Source organism: Budorcas taxicolor, chromosome 6, assembly GCF_023091745.1.
Source record: "Budorcas taxicolor isolate Tak-1 chromosome 6, Takin1.1, whole genome shotgun sequence".
NCBI lineage: Eukaryota > Metazoa > Chordata > Mammalia > Artiodactyla > Bovidae > Budorcas > Budorcas taxicolor.
The window spans coordinates 71440944-71459213 of record NC_068915.1 but is presented as its reverse complement, the minus strand read 5'-3'; positions in this window follow the sequence as shown (position 1 = coordinate 71459213).

Below are 18270 nucleotides of genomic sequence, written 5' to 3'. Positions count from 1 at the left end.
TTGTAGACTCTATTATTATTATCATTACAAAATCAAAGTTGGATGAAAAAGGGCAAATATTATCTGTACCCAGAATGTTTGCTCAGTGTCACTGCTTAGAAGGTGCTATTCATGGTGGAAGGAAATAGGCTTTCTTGTTAGACAGACCTGGGTTTGAATAAAACTTGAGAAAATTGCTTACTGTCCTTGAACTTTCTTTTTCTCATCTATAAAATACGTACAATAACTGTGAACTCTTGGCTTCCTCCCAGGATATATCTTGAGAGCTTATGAAGCTACAAACTTAAGTATCTCTAGATAATACAAATTTTCTCTCAAAGTTTAGTATACTTTTACTAAACCCAGTTGCCTATCCTCTAGTTAATCTGTTGGAACTCACAGTAGTGAGAAGGTCTGGATGGTGGGGCTCCTATGTATGCTGTGTTGCTCAGTCGTGTCTCTCTTTGTGACCATTAGATTCCACTGTCCATGGGATTTTTCAGGCAAGAATACTACAATGGGTTGCCATGCCCTCCTCCAGGGGATCTTCCTGACCCAGGAATCGAACCCATGTCTCCTGTATCTCCTACATTGCAGGCAGATTCTTTACCCACTGAGCCATAGGGAAAGCCCAGGGTGGAGTTCATAAGAAATGATTTTTCAAATAGCAGTTGTAACAAAAATGACTTGTTGGTTTGTTTGGTTGCCTCAAATACAACATCTGTTCGTCGCTTATGTGGATACGTACTTTGTTCTTTATGTGCCACTAAATCTTGCCTTGGGCATGACACATCCATGAGAAACATCCAAATATGAAAAGAAAACAAGAGGTTTAGCCTGGACTTTCTTTTATTATCATGAAAGAAAATGCTCTTTCAAGGTCTCTACTTGAAACACATGTGCAAGGAAAGTGTTGAAAAGAGTAGTCATTTACATTGGATAACTCAATAATTTGAACTGGAAGCTTCTCCAAGAGATTGAGGAAAAATAGTAAATGTATTTTTGATAATGGGTGCTAAAGCTAGGGCACTTTCAATACTTACATTGGCAGAAAGTTTGTTCATAAAACAAACTTTTATGAACTTCAAATTTTCACTTTTCTGTTACTTGCATGTCTATACAAAAGAAGACTTTTGGAAACAGACATTTGCTGATGTTGTTTTTAATGCATGAAAGGCATATAATTTTCAGGTACTTTTGTGATGTTTAAGAATCCTTCACTTGGGACTTCCATGGAGGGAGTCCAGTGGTTGAGACTTCGCCTTCCAGTTCAGAGAGTGTGGGTTTGAAGCCTGGTCAGAGAGCTAGGATCCCACATGCCTTGCAGCCAAGGGACCAAAACACAGAGGCAGAAGAAATATTGTAACAGATTCAATAGAGACTTTAAAAACATGGTCCACATGAAAAAAAAATATTTAAAAAACAGATTCCTTCACTTGAGGAGACATGGGATTTAGAGCCATTTTACATTTACCATAAGCACTTACAATCCTGTCGAGCTTAAGTATGATTCATGAATCTAGACTCGTACATGATAAAGTTAAATAATTCAGGATGCCTGGAGTGTGTCCCTTTTTGGTATATAAGATTCAAAAGTGAGTCAAATGAATTTCAAGATTTCACAATTAATAACAAAAAAAAATAACACTTCAGTTCTATCTTGGGGAATTAAAGGACTCTTATGAAATCATATCCTCACAGAGTAGAAAGTCACAGAATGAAATCATTAATCAAAACTTAGAGAAGAAAGCAGATGTTATCCACTTGATCTCTTTATAAGTTCTAAATGAGTGCTATGTGTGCTTGGAAATGAAAGTCTGGCTGTCAAAGCTACTGACAGGCAATGGGAGCCTTCTTGCTCTGTCCTGAGAGAATATTAATGCTTAGGGATGATGTTTAGAATGAGCTGTTTTCTCTGAGCTGTCCTTTGACATAGAGTGATCAGTTATTTTGTGTGACTAGATCTAGATGGTATGTTTTTTTGGAATGTCCTTACTGCATTAAAAAAAATGGCAACCTCTATACATGAGAATGCTAATGTTTGGTGGTTTTTACATCACCAATAAATATAACAACTAACTTTTAACAAATAAGAACAAAAATAGTACAGATAATTTTCTTCAGGGAACTATATCCTATCACCTGGGATAAATCATAAAGGAAAAAATGTTAAAAAAGACTGTATAAAAAAATTCATGGATTTGAACATTGATAATCTATGGGCACTAACATTACAAAAAGAGCTGCAGACAGACATTAGAAATAGTCTCACTAAAATGATCTTACCAAGTTTCTTGTTTAACAAGACAGAAATACAAAAGAGGAGTGCTAAAAGGTATCATGAGGCTTAAGTGAGTAAAATTCAGATAATGGTAATAACTACCTGATTTGTTCAACAAAATCTTGCAAGAAAGTAAAAAATCATAGATGAGGCTAAGAATTATAGTCCATAGCATTCATTTTATTGTATGTAAATTATATATTCATTTGAATCATAACATAATTCCCTTAATACTATAAAATAGCCAGTTCTGAATCCTCTTTTTATTTGTGTATAATTGATTTGTTTGCATTAGTATCTAAACAAATTCCATACATTGCCCTTAATTAGTATATTTCTAAATTCTTTCTTTTCTCCTCAAAAAAAATAAAATTTATAGTGTGTTTTGCATATACATTTCCTTCACACCATTTTCCAGTACTTTTTTGAGAATATATATAATAAAATGCAAAGTGTTCAGTATATAGCTTGATGACCTTTTGAATATGAACATGTATTTCTAGTTTAAAAGGGAATTTAACCACATTGTAAAACATGTGAAAATGAGAGAATATGAAAATAATCACAATCACAATTTTGGTATATTTCTTTTTATCTCTTTTTGCAGCTGCCTCAGTGAAACATACCTGTGAATTTATATATTGTTGTTGTTGATCAGTCACTCAGTCATGTCCAATTCTTTGTGACCCCATGGGCTGCAGAAGGCCAGGCTTCCCGTCCTTCACCATCTCCCGAAGCTTGTTCAAACTCATGTCCATTGAGTCAGTGATGCGATCCAATTATCTCATCCTCTGTCATCACCTTCTCCTCCTGCCTTCAATCTTTCCCAGCATCAGGGTCTTTTCTAATGAGTCAGCTCTTCACATCAGGTGGCCAGAGTATTGGAGCTTCAGCTTCAGCATCAGTCCTTCCAATGACTATTCAGGGTTGATTTCCTTTAGGATTGACTGGTTGGATCTCCTTGCAGTCCAAGGGACTCTCAAGAGTCTTCTCCAACACAATTAGAAAGCGTCAATTCTTTCGCACTACGCCTTCTTTATGGTCCAATTCTCACATCCATACATGACTACTGGAAAAACCATAGCCTTGACTAGACAGACTTTAGTTGGCAAAGTGATATCTCTGTTTTTTAATATGCTGTCTAGGTTTGTCATAGCTTTTCTTCCAAGGAGCAAGCATCTTTAAATTTCATGGCTGCAGTCACTATCTGCAGTGATTTTGGAGCCCAAGAAAATAAAGTCTGTCACTGGTTCCACTATTTCCCCATCTATTTGCCATGAAGTGATGGGACTTGAAGCCATGGTCTTCTTTTTTTGAAGGTTGAGTTTTAAGCCAGCTTCTTCACTCTTTTCTTTCACCTTTATCTAGAGGTTTTTTAGTTCCTCTTCACTTTTCTGCCATAAGGGTGGTGTCATTTGCATATCTAAGGTTATTGATATTTCTCCCGGCAATCTTGATTCTGGCTTGTGCTTCATCCAGCCCAGTGTTTCTCATCATGTACTCTGCATATAAGTTAAATAAGCAGGGTGACAATATACAGCCTCGATGTACTCCTTTCCCAACCAGCCAGTTGTTCCATGTCTGGTTCTAACCTGTGAATAATTCATGGATTTGAGCATTGATAATCTATGGGCACTAACATTACAAAAACAAAGGAAGACAGACATTAGAAATAGTCTCACTAAAATCATTAAATATGAATCTTACCAAGTCTCTTGTTAAACAGGAGAGAAATACAGAGGAAAAATGCTAAAGGATATCATGAGACTTAAGTGAGTAAAATTCAGATAGTGGTAGTAACAACCTGATTTAAATATAATACATGTATAGTGCCATTATTATTATTATTATTATTCACAGTTAAATATTGCTAAGGAAGTGGTCAAGTTTGAAGCTGTAAATTTTAGTAAATTGATCATATTGAATTTGAAGCCCTAAGCATACTATCGCATGTTATTCTATCATGTTCATATCTAACCCTGGGTAGGTAAAGGACATATGTGTGTGTAGCTGCTGCTGCTGCTGCTGCTAAGTCACTTCAGTCCGTGTCCAACTCTGTGTGACCCCATAGACAGCAGCCCACCAGGCTCCCCGGTCCCTGGGATTCTCCAGGCAAGAACACTGGAGTGGGTTGCCATTTCCTTCTCCAGTGCATGAAAGTGAAAAGTGAAAGGGAAGTCGCTCAGTCGTGTCCGACCCTCAGCAGTAGTGTGTAATTTGCCTGTCTTCTGACAGAGTGGTTTCTTCCCCTAGGGAATTCTGCACAATCCTGCACAAATTTTCCAGAGAACTGTAAGTGTTCTTGTGTTGGATACAGGGCAAAAGACAGTATTATTCCATCCATTCACAGACCCATACTCAATTTCCAGTATAGTTTTCAGTTGACAGAAGGGTTACACAGCACTTTCCTTTGACATTTTCAAGTTCTAAACTGTGTATATTTTCTTGAAAATGAAGTCGTGTCCCGGCATATGTTTGGATCTATACTTACCATAAACTGACTTACTCCTAACTTCCCTGGTGGCTCAAACGGTAAAGAATCTGCCTGCAATGTGGGAGACCTGGGTTTGATCCCTGGATTGGGAAGATACCCTGGAGAAGGGAAAGGCTACCCACTCCCATATTCTGGCCTGGGGAATTCCATGGACAGAGGAGCCTGGCAGGCTACAGTCCTTGGGGTTGAAAAGAGTCAAACACGACTGAGGGACTTTCACTTTTCAATCCTTACATGGGCTTTCTGAAAACAGTTTTTATGTAATGCTTGAGGTGTTGATTTTTCTTGCAATCTCATTAATTCCCATGTAAATGCCAAATTTTGTTGAGGAAGAAGAAACTATGTTTAATGATGGGAATGTTGGGGCCTGGATATTATTTTTATAAGCAGCATTTTTCTCCAGTCTGGAAAAGGTCACAGCATTTCTGTTTTGGGGGGGTGGGGGGGTACTCTTCCCTTTCCTGAGTTGTAATGAGATGCAATGGATCTATTAGCAAAAATGGCTTCCAGAGGCTGCAGATACAGTAAAATCAAGTCAAAGCAAACAGGATTATCCTAAAGTAACTTTTTAAAACAAATAAAAAGTGGTTATCCCACTTTCTGACTGGCTTTTAAAATAATGCCAATAGGATGAAAATACAATCAAAGATGTTATTACTCTTAAAATTTTTTGAGAGCCTTTTCAAAAAATATTGGGGCTTTCCAGGTGCTGAGTGGTAAAGAACCACCTGCCAATGCAGGAGACATAAGAGACCTGGGTTTGATCCCTTGATCAGGAAGATCCTCTGGAGGAGGGCATGAAAACCCACTACAGTATTCTTGCTGCTGGAGCCATCAGACATTCATAGGCAATGAAAACAAATCAAAACAAAGAACCTTGAGTTACACTTTATACTTTGTGTAAAAATTAACTTAAAAATAATCACAGACTTGGTTAAATATAAAAATGCAAACTTTTATATTTGAGAGTAAAACTTCAGAACCCAGGACTGGATGAAAAACTTCCAGACCTGACACCAAAAGCATGATTCATAAAAGGGAAATTGTGATAAATAGGATTTCATCAAAATTAAAAATTTTGCACCATATAATATCACTTGTGTCTAAAGAATAAACTAGTGAATGTAGCAATAACAACAACAAGACTAGACTCACAGATAGGACTAACTAGTGGTTACCAGAGTGAAGAGAAGAGGGGAGGGCCAAAGTGGGGTAGGGGATTACGAGGTACAAACTACTATGTATAAAGTACATAGTACACAGATATATGGTACAGCACAGGGTAGATAGCCAATATTTTATTGCAACTCTAAGTGAAGTATAACCTTTGAAAATTGTGAACCAATAAGTTATATACCTGAAACTTATATAATATTGTCCATCAACTATATGTCAATAAAATTTTTAATAAAAATTAAAATATTCTGCATGCGTGCTCAATCACTCAGTCATGTCTGACTCTGTGAGACCCCACGGACTGTAGCCTGCCAGGCTCCTCTGTCCGTGGGATTCTCCAGGCAAAAAAAAATTTTTTTGATTTGCTCTTTATGAGAAGGATGAAAAGCCAAGCTCCAAACAAAGAAAATATTTCTGAATTATGTATTCAATGTATGGCCTTGTATCTAGAATACAGAAAGAGCTCTTAAAACTCAATCTAATTAGAAAATGGTTATATTAAAAAGAGAGAGAGAGAGAGGAAAAGAAAAATATCCCTCATGATGCAACAAAGATTCCTGTGCCCCAGCTAAGACCCGAAACAGCCAAATAAATAAATATTTTAAAAACCCTAAAAAAGGGGGGGGGGCATAAGACATTAACATACATTTAATTGCCAAGAACATACAGATGGCAAATAAGCAAATGAAAAGATCCACAACTTTAATAGCTATTAAGGGAGTGCAAATTAAACCCTCAAGTTATCATCATACACGCATCAGAAGGGCTAAGATAAAAAAAAGTAATGATAACATCAGATGCTGAAAAGAATACACAGAAACCGGATCACTATTTGCTGAAGGGAAAGTAATATAGTACCACCATGCTGGGAAATAGTCAGTCTCTTATAAAATTAAATAAACACTTACAATATGACTCAGCAATTGCACTCTAAGGCATGTATCCCACAGAAGTGAAAACTTCTGTCAACACAAAAACTGTACACAAATAGTCATAAGAGCTTTTTTCACAATAGCCAAAACTTAGATGCCCTTCTGCTGGTGAATGTAATATAACAAAAGGGAACAACCTACTGATGCATATAACAATGTGAACGGATCTCAAGGAAATTGTGCTGAGTGGGAAAAAAAAAAGTCATTCTCAAAAGATAACATGGTATGTGATTCTATTCATGTAACATTCCTAAAATAACAAAAGAGTAGGAAAAACAGATGACTGCTGGGGTTAGAGATGAGGGGGTGAATATGGATAAAAAAGGGTAGAACAGGGAGCTTTGTGATGATGGAATTGTTCTGCGTCTTGACTGTGGTGGTGGTTACAAGAATCTGTGCATTTGATAAAATTGCATAGAACTACACACACACACACGCACAAATGCATGTAAAACTGATGAAATCTGAATAAGCTCTATGGATCGTACCAATGTCACTTGCCTGATTTTGATATTGATCTATTGGCTTCCCACGTGGCTCAACAGTAAAGAATCTGCCCGCCAATGCAGGAGATGCAAGAGACATGGGTTCAGTCCCTGGGTCAGGAAGATCTCCTGGAGAAGGGAATGACAGCTCACTCCAGTATTCTTGCCTGGAAAATTCCATGGACAGAGGAGACTGGCAGGCTGTAGCCCATGGGGTCACAAAGAGTTGGATACAACTGAGCACACACACACACACATATACATACACTCCTACTACAAGGTACTACTTTTGGGAGAAATAAGCAAAGAACACATAGCACTTCTCTGTAAATTGGCAATATCTATGAATCTATAATTATTTCAAAATAAAAAAGTTTATGAGAGCTTGAGTTGTATGCTAAGTAAAAAGTCTGGGTGGTAAAAAAAAAAAAATTGTAATGATAATAATTTGTCCTGTCTCCTCCTTCCACCTTCCTGAAAAATTGGTGGGTCTAGATCTTGGAAGTTTCATGTGTAAATTAGTTCTCATCTTTCTTGTGTCTGTTCTTCCTATTCTAGGCATTGCCACTATTCATTATGGAATACACAAAAATGCAGTAAAACTTCAAAGTTTTCAGAATTGTCTCTTCTATTAAATGGATTTTGTTTCACCTCCACTTGTTAATCATTGCCAGCATAGTAAAACTTCTTGTGCACTTATTTTGTGTCTCTCCTGTTGCAAATGTAAGAATCCCAACTTAAAAGAAAAATGGAAATTTTTTATTTACTTAACTCCATCAAAGGCTGGAGCCGGCTTCAGGCCTAGCCAAATGTCAATATGTATAACAATTTTCATCTCTCTCTCTTCCCCTGGCTCTCCACTTCTCATCGCTTTTGTTGTCAGTCTCTCAGTCATGTCTGACTCTTTGAGACCCTGTAGCCTGCAGTATGCCAGGCTTCCCTGTCCTTTACTATCTCCCGGAGTTTGCTCAAACTCATGTCCATTGAGTTGGTGATGCCATGCTCTGTCATCCCCTTCTCCTCCTGTTGCCCTCAATCTTTCCCAGCATCAGAGTTGTTTCCAGTCAGTCAACTCTTTGCATCAGGTTGCCAAAGTATTGGAGCCACAGCTTCAGCATCAGTCCTTTCAGTGAATATTCAGGGTTGATTTCCTTTAGGATTGACTGGTTGGATCTCCTTGCAGTCCAAGGGACTCTCAAGAGTCTTCTCCAACACCACAATTAGAAAGCATCAATTCTTCGGCACTATGCCTTCTTTATGGTCCAATTCTCACATCCATACATGACTACTGGAAAAACCATAGCCTTGACTAGACAGACTTTAGTTGGCAAAGTGATATCTCTGTTTTTTAATATGTTGTCTAGGTTTGTCATAGCTTTTCTTCCAAGGAACAAGCATCTTTAAATTTCATGGCTGCAGTCACCATCTGCAGTGATTTTGGAGCCCAAGAAAATAAAGTCTGTTTCACTGTTTCCATTGTTTCCCCATCTATTTGCCATGAAGTGATGGGACCGGATGCCATGATCTTAGTTTTCTGAATCTTGAGTTTTAAGCACTCTCCTCTTTCATCTTCATCTAGAGGCTCTTTAGTTCCTCAAGGCTTTCTGCCATTAGTGTGGTATCATCTGCATATCTGAGGTTATTCATATTTCTCCCGGCAATCTTGATTCCAACTTGTGCTTCATCCAGCCCAACATTTCTCATGATGTACTCATAAGTTAAATAGGCAAGGTGACAATAAATAGCCTCGACTCACTTCTTTCCCAATTTGGAACCAGGCCATTGTTTCATGTCTGGTTCTAACTGTTGCTTCTTGATCTGCATACAGGTTTCTCAGGAGGCAGGTAAGATGGTCTGGTGTTCCCATCTCTTGAAGAATTTTCCAGTTTGTTGTGATCTAGTCAAAGGCTTTAGCATAGTCAATGAAGCAAGAGTAGATGTTTTCCTAGAATTTCCTTCCCTTCTCTATGAGACAGCAGAATTTCTCAATTTGATCTCTGGTTCCTCTGCCTTTTCTAAATCCAACTTGTACATCTGGAAGTTCTCAGTTCATGTACTGCTGAAGTCTAACTTGAAGGATTTTGAGCATTACCTTGCTAGCATGTGAAATGAGCACAGTTCTGGGGTAGTTTGAACATTCTTTGGCATTGTCCTTCTTTGGGCTTGGAAGGAAAACTGAATAGCTTCTCTGCGTGTGGTAACCCACATGATCCTCATATGTCAGACTCACAGAGAAAGACAGAGCTTTTGCCATAGCTCTGAGGCAAAGGCAGGGATAAATCCTTGAATCATGTGAGATTCTTACAGCAAAAGGAGTGGTTTTCCAAAGGAAGGGACATTATGCAGAAAAAAAAATTATACACTCCTATTTTACAAATAGGCTTCCCTTGTGGCTCAGCTGGTAAAGAATCCGCCTGCAATGTGGGAGACCTGGGTTCGATCCCTGGGTTGGGAAGATCCTCTGGAGAAGGGAAAGGCTACCCACTCCAGTATTCTGGCCTGGAGAATTCCATGGACTGTATAGCCTATGGGGTTGCAAAGAGTCAGACACAACTGAGTGACTTTCACTTCACATTTTACAAATAATCAAAACTGAATCTTTCAGAGGTTGATAATTACCCTATCTTTCAGCTAGTAAGTGGTACTCCCTGACTCAGAGCCAAACTGTCCAGCTCCACTGCTCAAGTTCTCAATCATGAGGTCCTACTCCCCCTAAGAACTCCTGCTCTCCTCGTTAGATAATACCAGTTTTCAACAGCATTTCTATATTTATTTTTATTTTCTACCATATATTTATTGACTCTTTTCTTTATAAATTCCAGATTCTTGAGTCTCCCACACTAACTAGGACAGAATAGGAAATACAACCCAGGAAGGGTCTAAGCAATGCCTTATGCAGAGAAAGATCGCTTTCTCACTCTGACATTGTTATAAGGGATATCACCGTTTATACCACATCAAGTGTTGGTAGTTAAACCATTAAACATATAGATGTCGTGATGAGAATATCAGGGTTGATTTGCTTGGGAACACACCAAGTTAAGGCAATGATTGCCCTAATTTTGTTTGGCCCAATTTTCAGTTTTCTCTAAACTTGTCTACTTCTGCGTTTTCTTTTTAAGCTGTTTAGAAGCTCAAATTTGGGCTGAAATTCAAGATTGAAAGTAGCTTACATATTTAATGAGTGAAAATATAGAAAAAAAGACCTGTGATATATTTTTGAGGAAAAGGGTATTTGATCACCTCACAGATGAACAAGGAGAATAAACTACTCAAAAATGACTCATTTTATTCTTCTCAGAAATATCTTAAATTTCTCAAAATAATATCATCTAGTATTTAATTTAGAGCAACATGACATACATCCATACACAACTTTGAGAATTTCATATCTCTGTGGTCCGCTTAAAAAAAAATCAGAGCTAAAATTATTTGAGACACTAGAGATAAAATGAGTAGTGACTACTCCTTTTATGATACTAACTGAAATGTCACTTGTTTTTATATTCAGAAACTCATTCCAGGTCTCTTGATTATTTAATTTTAGCATTTTTTGGAAGATCAAATAATATCAATTTTTCTTTATTTTTTTCAATTACCTTTGATGAAATACGGTAAAAAATTAACTTATCTATGTAGAGAAATTATGTATTTTTCATAAATATAGATGTCTTTAGAAAATGTAATATTTTGATTCCTTTTAAAATAGATTGAAAAGCCAGTCTATGATAAGAAATGGATGTACAACTTATTGTGTAGAAATAATAAATTTTACTTTAGCTATCCTTGTATTTTTATGGCTGTCATTTGCGTTTTCATTTGTATACAGCTTCATATGTCAGGAAGTATTTGTTTGCTGCCAGCTTTGCCATGATGCGATTCATAAACACATCAAGAAAATCTAATAGATCTTTCATTAGTATGTATTAATATTGTAATTGCAATTTGAGGAACAAAGAATGATTCTGCCTTCCACGGACTGGAATTTTTTTTTTTTAACATCATGTTTCAAATTAGCAATAATTGTGCTGCCTTTCTATGATGGCTTTCCCCTCGGAACACCTATCATGTGAAAATCTAGCCTTGTAGGTGTCAATGTAACTGCAAAAAATTATTGACTTTTTGCTTTTTTAAAAATTCTCTTATAACTTTTCTCAAAAGGGATTTACCTCTAAAGGATCTCTGAGAAAAACCTATGCTGCTTTCAGGCTGCACGTCAACCTTCTCTGGCCTGTACTGAGAGAATTCACTGACTGTGTCTCCAGCCACATCCTCCTAAATGTAGGAGATAGGAGATATGAAATCGAGCTCCTTTTGCAAAGACATTAGCAAGAATGTCTCTTGGACATACAAAGCTATTATTCACCACTAGCCTACATCACAGTCACTATGTCCATTGGAAGAACCTGAAAAACAACCTTGGGTGAAGGGACTTTTATTAATGTTGCCCATTATTTCTATAAACTGTTTAAGATAAATTTTATCAAATAATTTGACAAAAGAAGAAAAGTTTCCCTCCCCTGTAAAGGATCATGTTGTGTTTCTTAAATTTTATGATCTGCTACATCTTTATCAGGGCAAAGTTAATAATCCTACAACAGAAAGTCTTAAGAAATGTGGATGTATTTGATCTGCCGTCCTCCATTTATTGTATTCATTATTCTTTTGTTATCTTTTAGAAGCATGTTTCTTCTGGGTTGATTTCTCAGTACAGTGTTGTTCATTGAAAAGTCACTCTGAATCAGGAGATTTTCCTGAAAGCAAAGAGGTTGATAGCTACCTAGTTTGAAGACATAGATGGGAAAAAGAATAGTTGGGATCATTGGAGTTACCATAAAATCTATGAAATATTATTGTTCAAAGCAAAGGCAAATGCAGTTGTAAACTGGAAGTTTCCTCCAGATACCAAAGCTGTTTGTAGAAAAAGCTGAAAAGTATCCTTGTCACTAAGTAATAGATACTCATCTTCAGAAGCAAACAGATCCCCAATCATTTGGTCTGTTTTCCTGCAGTTGCCACTAATGACTACTCCCTTTGAACCCAAGCTCTGTAGCTCCACAATTGGCTTCTGCCCAGAATTCTACTTAAGAGACCATAGGCTGAACTGAGTCCTTGAAGTATTAATAGCTTGCTTTTCATACGGACCATTTTAAAAGTCTTTATTGAACTTGTTATAATATCGCTTATGATTTATGTTTTGGTGTTTTGGCCTCAAGGCACGCAAGATCTTAGGTCCCCAACCAGGGATGGAATCAGCACCACCTATGTTGGAGGCGAAGTACTAACCACTGGGCCTCCAGGGAAGTCCCTGGAGTAATTTGCTTTTAACTACTATAATCTCAGCAGAACTTTACTTTTCAGATTAGATACCCTTAAGCAAAAACTTTTCTTTAAATTTCAAATTTGGAATCAGGGTTGTATTTCTAAATAGATCATCCTGCATGCACATAAGAAATAAATAACAGAAAATTGGGAAGATGCATGACAGGGTACAGGTGGTCTTAGAAGAGCTAAAACAGGATACAGAATTTTTAATATTTTGTTAGTCTATAAATCTTACAGCGGACACTGGCTTAATAAATACTTGCTGAATGAATGAGTGAGTATCCTGCTAATCACTGAGAACAGGTCATCATTATTTCACAAATAGTATCCACTTGCCATTATTTATATAATGATTCTATTCATAGTTAACAGTTATATCAAAGTGACTATAAAGACCAACATTTTCCATCTGGGGTTTATGAAGTATTTTCTGCCCTGAAAGAAGTTATAATTAGTGACTATAGCATGGTCATTGATACAGACATGTCTTAGGTGAATGGCTTCACAAAGTTTAAGGGGAGGTGGTGTCATAGTTATCAAGAACATCCAGGTATTAAATAGCAAATTTTGGATATTTCATGCCAAAAATAGACAAATATTTCTTTTGCTAAATTGCAAAGACTGCCACCAACATTGTTTCTGACCTGGACTTCTTCCTTTAAAAAAAAAAAATTTAGATGTAATTAACATACCATAAAATGCACCCCTTTAAAGTACAAATTCAATGATTTTTAGTATATTCATATCGCCACTGTCTTACTCCAGAACATTTTCATCATCTTTAAAAGGAAACCTCTTGCAAAAGGAATCCTCCATACTTATTAGCAGTCCCTCTTTTCTCTCCCAAGGCCCCGGAAACTTGTCTATTTGCTGTCTGTATGGAGTTACCTCTTCTGGATATTATGTATAAATGGACTCATACCGTATGTAGCCTTTTGTGTCTTTCTCCACTGAGCATATCCCACTCCAGTACTCTTGCCTGGAAAATCCCATGGACGGAAAAGCCTGGTAGGCTGCAGTCCACGGGGTCGCAAAGAGTCGGACATGACTGAGCAATTTCACTTTCACTTTTCACTATCATGCATTGGAGAAGGAAAGGGCAACCCACTCCAGTGTTCTCGCCTGGAGAATCCCAGGGACGGTGGAGCCTGGTGGGCTGTCGTCTATGGGGTCGCACAGAGTCGGACATGAATGAAGCGACTTAGCAGCAGCAGCAGCAGCCACTGAGCATAATCTTTTCAGTGTTCATCCATGGTGTAGTACACATCAGTACTGCATCCAGTTTTCTGGCTCTGGTGTGGATTTCTACAGTGTTCTCCCTGCCTCTCCTGGGATCCCCTACAGCCTACAGTTTTCCACGAAAGCCAGGATGATGCTCTTCAAATGTAAATCAAATCACCTCACTCCTCTACTTAGAATCCTCCAAAGGCTTTCTATTTTACTTAGAGAACAATTTGAACTCCTTCTCACAGTCTCCAAAACCTTTCACTGATCAGGACCCTGCCTTGCCTACTTCAAATAACAGCCCCCCATACTGTACTTACTCTGTAACAGTTCTGTACCAGTTCCATTGGCTTCCTTCTGCTCCTGGATCATTTCAGGCTTGGCTTTTCTTTCTGTTTCTGCCTTAGGGCCTTTGCATGTGATAGTCCCTTTGCCTGGAACTCTTTTTTTCATAGATCGTTCCATGATTGGTTTCTTATCTTTCAGGCCTCCCATATCATCCCCTCAAATGGCTACCCTAGATGATCCTGTGTCAAGTGTCTTTTTCCCAGCTCCCAGTCACCATCTATCATATCATTACTCTGTTTTAATTTCTCTATAGCATTCACTACCATCTGAAATTGTTTCATTTATTTATTTGCTTATTATCTGCCTCTCTTTCAAAGCCTGTAACTCCATGAAGGCAAAGACTTTAACTTAGCTACCGCTGTATCCCAAGCTTCTAAAATGGAGCCTAGAAGGTGCTCAAGTAATATTTGAAGGAATGCATGGCTATTTTGCCTAGAACTCCTAAATCTTCCAGATTGTGCCCCTTTTCTCAGCTCCTAAAGCTGGATCTCTTCACCTGTTACTAGACTTTGCCAGCTCCTTCCTGCCTGAGTTTCCATCTGTTGTTGATTCTCCCATTCTCTTGACATTCAGCCATCCTCCCCTTCCTAATGCTCTCCATGATTACTTTTCTAGATACCCCAGTCACAGGCTAGTAGGTCTCAGTAGTTTGTAGGGCCGTGATCTAATCCAGCCTTCATTCTTATAGATTATAAACAAAAAGCAAAATCCAGTTGCCAATTTGCAAGAGAGAAATAGGTGAGAGGAATCAGCATGGAACCAAGAATCAAACTTTCAGTCTTGAGCAGAGTAAGGAGGAATGCTTTAGATGCTGCACTATACCTGGTGGTATATACTGATGTATAAGCTCAATATAAATAAAGATCAGAATGCTAAGAAAATTCTTAAGCCTCTACTGTAGAGATCTGGAATCTAGCTTCTTTGGAATACTTGGACAAAAGAGGACCTTGGGAATCAGCTTTATTCCATTTAGTCATTTGCAGAATGCCCCCCAGCCCCCGCCCCGTACCTTTGCTCGTAGGAAAGTGTCTGTTTTCCTTCATTCCCCCATCTATCTTCTCTTATCATCCAAGTCATACAATAGCATGTTCATTTGACTACAAGACTTTTAACAAGCATTTCTTCAAAAATAACAACTCATATATACTGAGTAAAGGAAAAGTCATAAGTAGACAGGAAAGAGTTGCCACACAATTAACCAACAAATGCTCCAGATGCATAAAGCATTTCTATAATGGGTAAGAAAAACCTAACAACCCAAAGGGGAAGAATGGAAAAGAGATAAATGACATTTCGCTGAAGAGAAAACAATGATGGCCAATACCTTTGTGAAAAGATATTCAACCTCATTAGTATTGGGATTTGCAAATTAAATCCACAATGAGATGCCACCTCCACCTGTATGGCAAAGGTTTTTACAAGAATGTGCAGCAATGGAAGCTTCATACACTACTGGTGGGGTGTTGTTCTCGTTCAGTTGCTCAGTCATGTCTGACTCTTTGCAACCCCATCAACTGCAGCACACCAGGCTTCCCTGTCCTTCACCATCTCCCGGAGCTTGCTCAAACTCATGTCCATTGGGTCAGTGATGCCCCAACTATCTTGTCCTCTTTTGATGTATAAATTGGTACAACACATTGGAAAACAATCCATAGTTTAACTGGACCTATGACCTAATAACACTATTGCTAGGTTATTATTATTATTATTATTATTACTACTATAATTCAGAAAAGTCTTGCATACATGTACCAAGGGCCATGTATCAGAACATCCAGAGCAGCCTGATTCATGCAGAAAAAACTTGTCATACATGAGTCATTTCTTTTCCTGACCTCTAGAAGTATTGAAAAGCATCAAGCCCACTATTTCAGGCTCCTCTGTTTTCATTGACATCTCACCCACGAAGGCGGCCGAAACTAGTGATCTTTCAGTGTGCTTCCAGGAGATACAAGCAAGGCAGTGGGAAACTAGAGCCCCCTCCACTCACCCACATCCTTACTTCATTGACATCCTCTGTACTCTTAATGTTTTTTCACTACTTTGGGAATAAATAAAAGCACATGCAATCTTAAATCTATTCTCATCCATCTTTGAACCTGGACCAGACTCCATATAATATGGCCTTGCTCACGTGTTTCATGGATATAAAGAACTTTAAAGTGTAGGCATTACTTTTTCACTCTATCAGGGTTACTCTCTTGCCTCTCTGTATTTATGACAGAGCATTATCCCATTGGCCTTGTAATACAGCTATTTGAGTATAGATTTGGGGTCCTTTATCAAACTGTAATTTCCTTTAGGAAGACTAGTAAATGCATCCTTAAGGACATGCCTTGCCTGTAGTGGACTGTACAGTGCGTGTCTGATACGTTAAAATCCCTGATTTAGAGGAGAAGCATCTTCACAGAGTAGAATGACCAGTGGCTCCCTCACATGCTGATATGTTTATATATATATATATATATATACATATGTATATAAAGTCACTCAGTCGTGTCCGACTCTTTGTGACCCCATGGACTATACAGTCCTTGGAATTCTCCAGGCCAGAATACTGGAGTGGGTAGCCTTTCCCCTCTCCAGGGGATTTTCCCAACCCAGGGATTAAACCCAGTTCTCCCACATTGCAGGCAGATTCTTTACCAATTGAGCCACAAGGGAAGCCTGATATCCTTGGGTGGATTGTTTAATATCTCTAAGCTCATCAAGTGAGAATCATAATAAAGTACTTTCACATCCCCGAGATGCCATGAATATTAAATGCGTAGCATGGGAAGGTGCCTGACATAAAGATGTCCCTTAAGAAATGTTAGTGTATTTCCTTTTCTACCCTTCCCTCAGCGTTCCTTTCAAAAGGAGGTCAAATAAGATACCTCTTCCTTGTTTCTGGAAGAGGAAATTAAGGCCACATCAGCTAGTGTGCTGGAGAAGTCTGTTTCATGGATATTTCCCCCTAGGAAGGAAACTGCGGAGAGGGATAGTAGAAGTCAGGTCACTCTGGAAATCAGAATGCAACTGCTAGGAAGTGACAGCAGGAGAAATGCACAGAAAGGGAGGTGTTACCTTAAGGCTTGCAATTCCACAGGAGAGTCAAGACCTTCCAGAACTTAGAAAGGTCTATGTGGTCAAGCCTTAGCAGTCCTTTTTTTTTTTAACTGTCTTTAACAGACAACTGCTTTCCCCTAAAAGATCTCAGACCTGATAGGAATTTGGGGAACACCATCCCTGGTGCCTTAGAGGGTAAAGAATCTGCCAGCAATGTGGGAGACCTGGGTTTGATCCTTGGGTTGGCAAGATCCCCTGGAGGAGGGCATGGCAACCCACTCCAGTATTCTTGCCTAGAGAATCCCCATGGACAGAGGAGCCTGCCGAGCTACAGTCCATGGGGTCGTAAAGAGTCGTGATTGAACGACTAAGCACAGCACCACCTTCCCTTGGTGGCTCAGTCGGTAAACAATCTGCCTGCAGTGCAGGAGGCCCAGTTTCGATCCCTGAGTCGGGAAGATGCCCTGGAGAAGGAAATGGCAACCGCCTCTGGTATTCTTGTCTGGAAAATTCCATGGACAGAGGAGACAGGTGGGCTGCAGTCCATGAGGTCGCAAAGATCGGACATGACTGAGCGACTAACACGAACTAACTATCCACCATGAGCCAGTACTGCTCTAAGATTCCCTGGGCGTGTACCAGGAGCTGGGGATGAACAGAGCAACAGAACAGAGGTGCTTGCACCGAGGTGGCTCCTGGAGCTCTGGACAAGAGGTGCCGCACAGTCGGGTGGGGCAGAGAAGGCTTTCCGGGGAGGGTGCAGACGGGTCTTCTGTGGCAGAGCATCGCCACCACCAAGTGTAAAAGCCGGGATACCAGCCTCTGCTGGCCGCCTGGTTTGCATTCCCCTCCCGCTCCCCTTCAGTGCTTCCAAAGAAGGGAACGGACATGCTTCGTTTTAATTCTATGACCCTCCATTCCAGAGACCCTAGGGCGAGGAGGCTGAAAGATGCGTGGTACCCTGAGTCAGAAACTCGT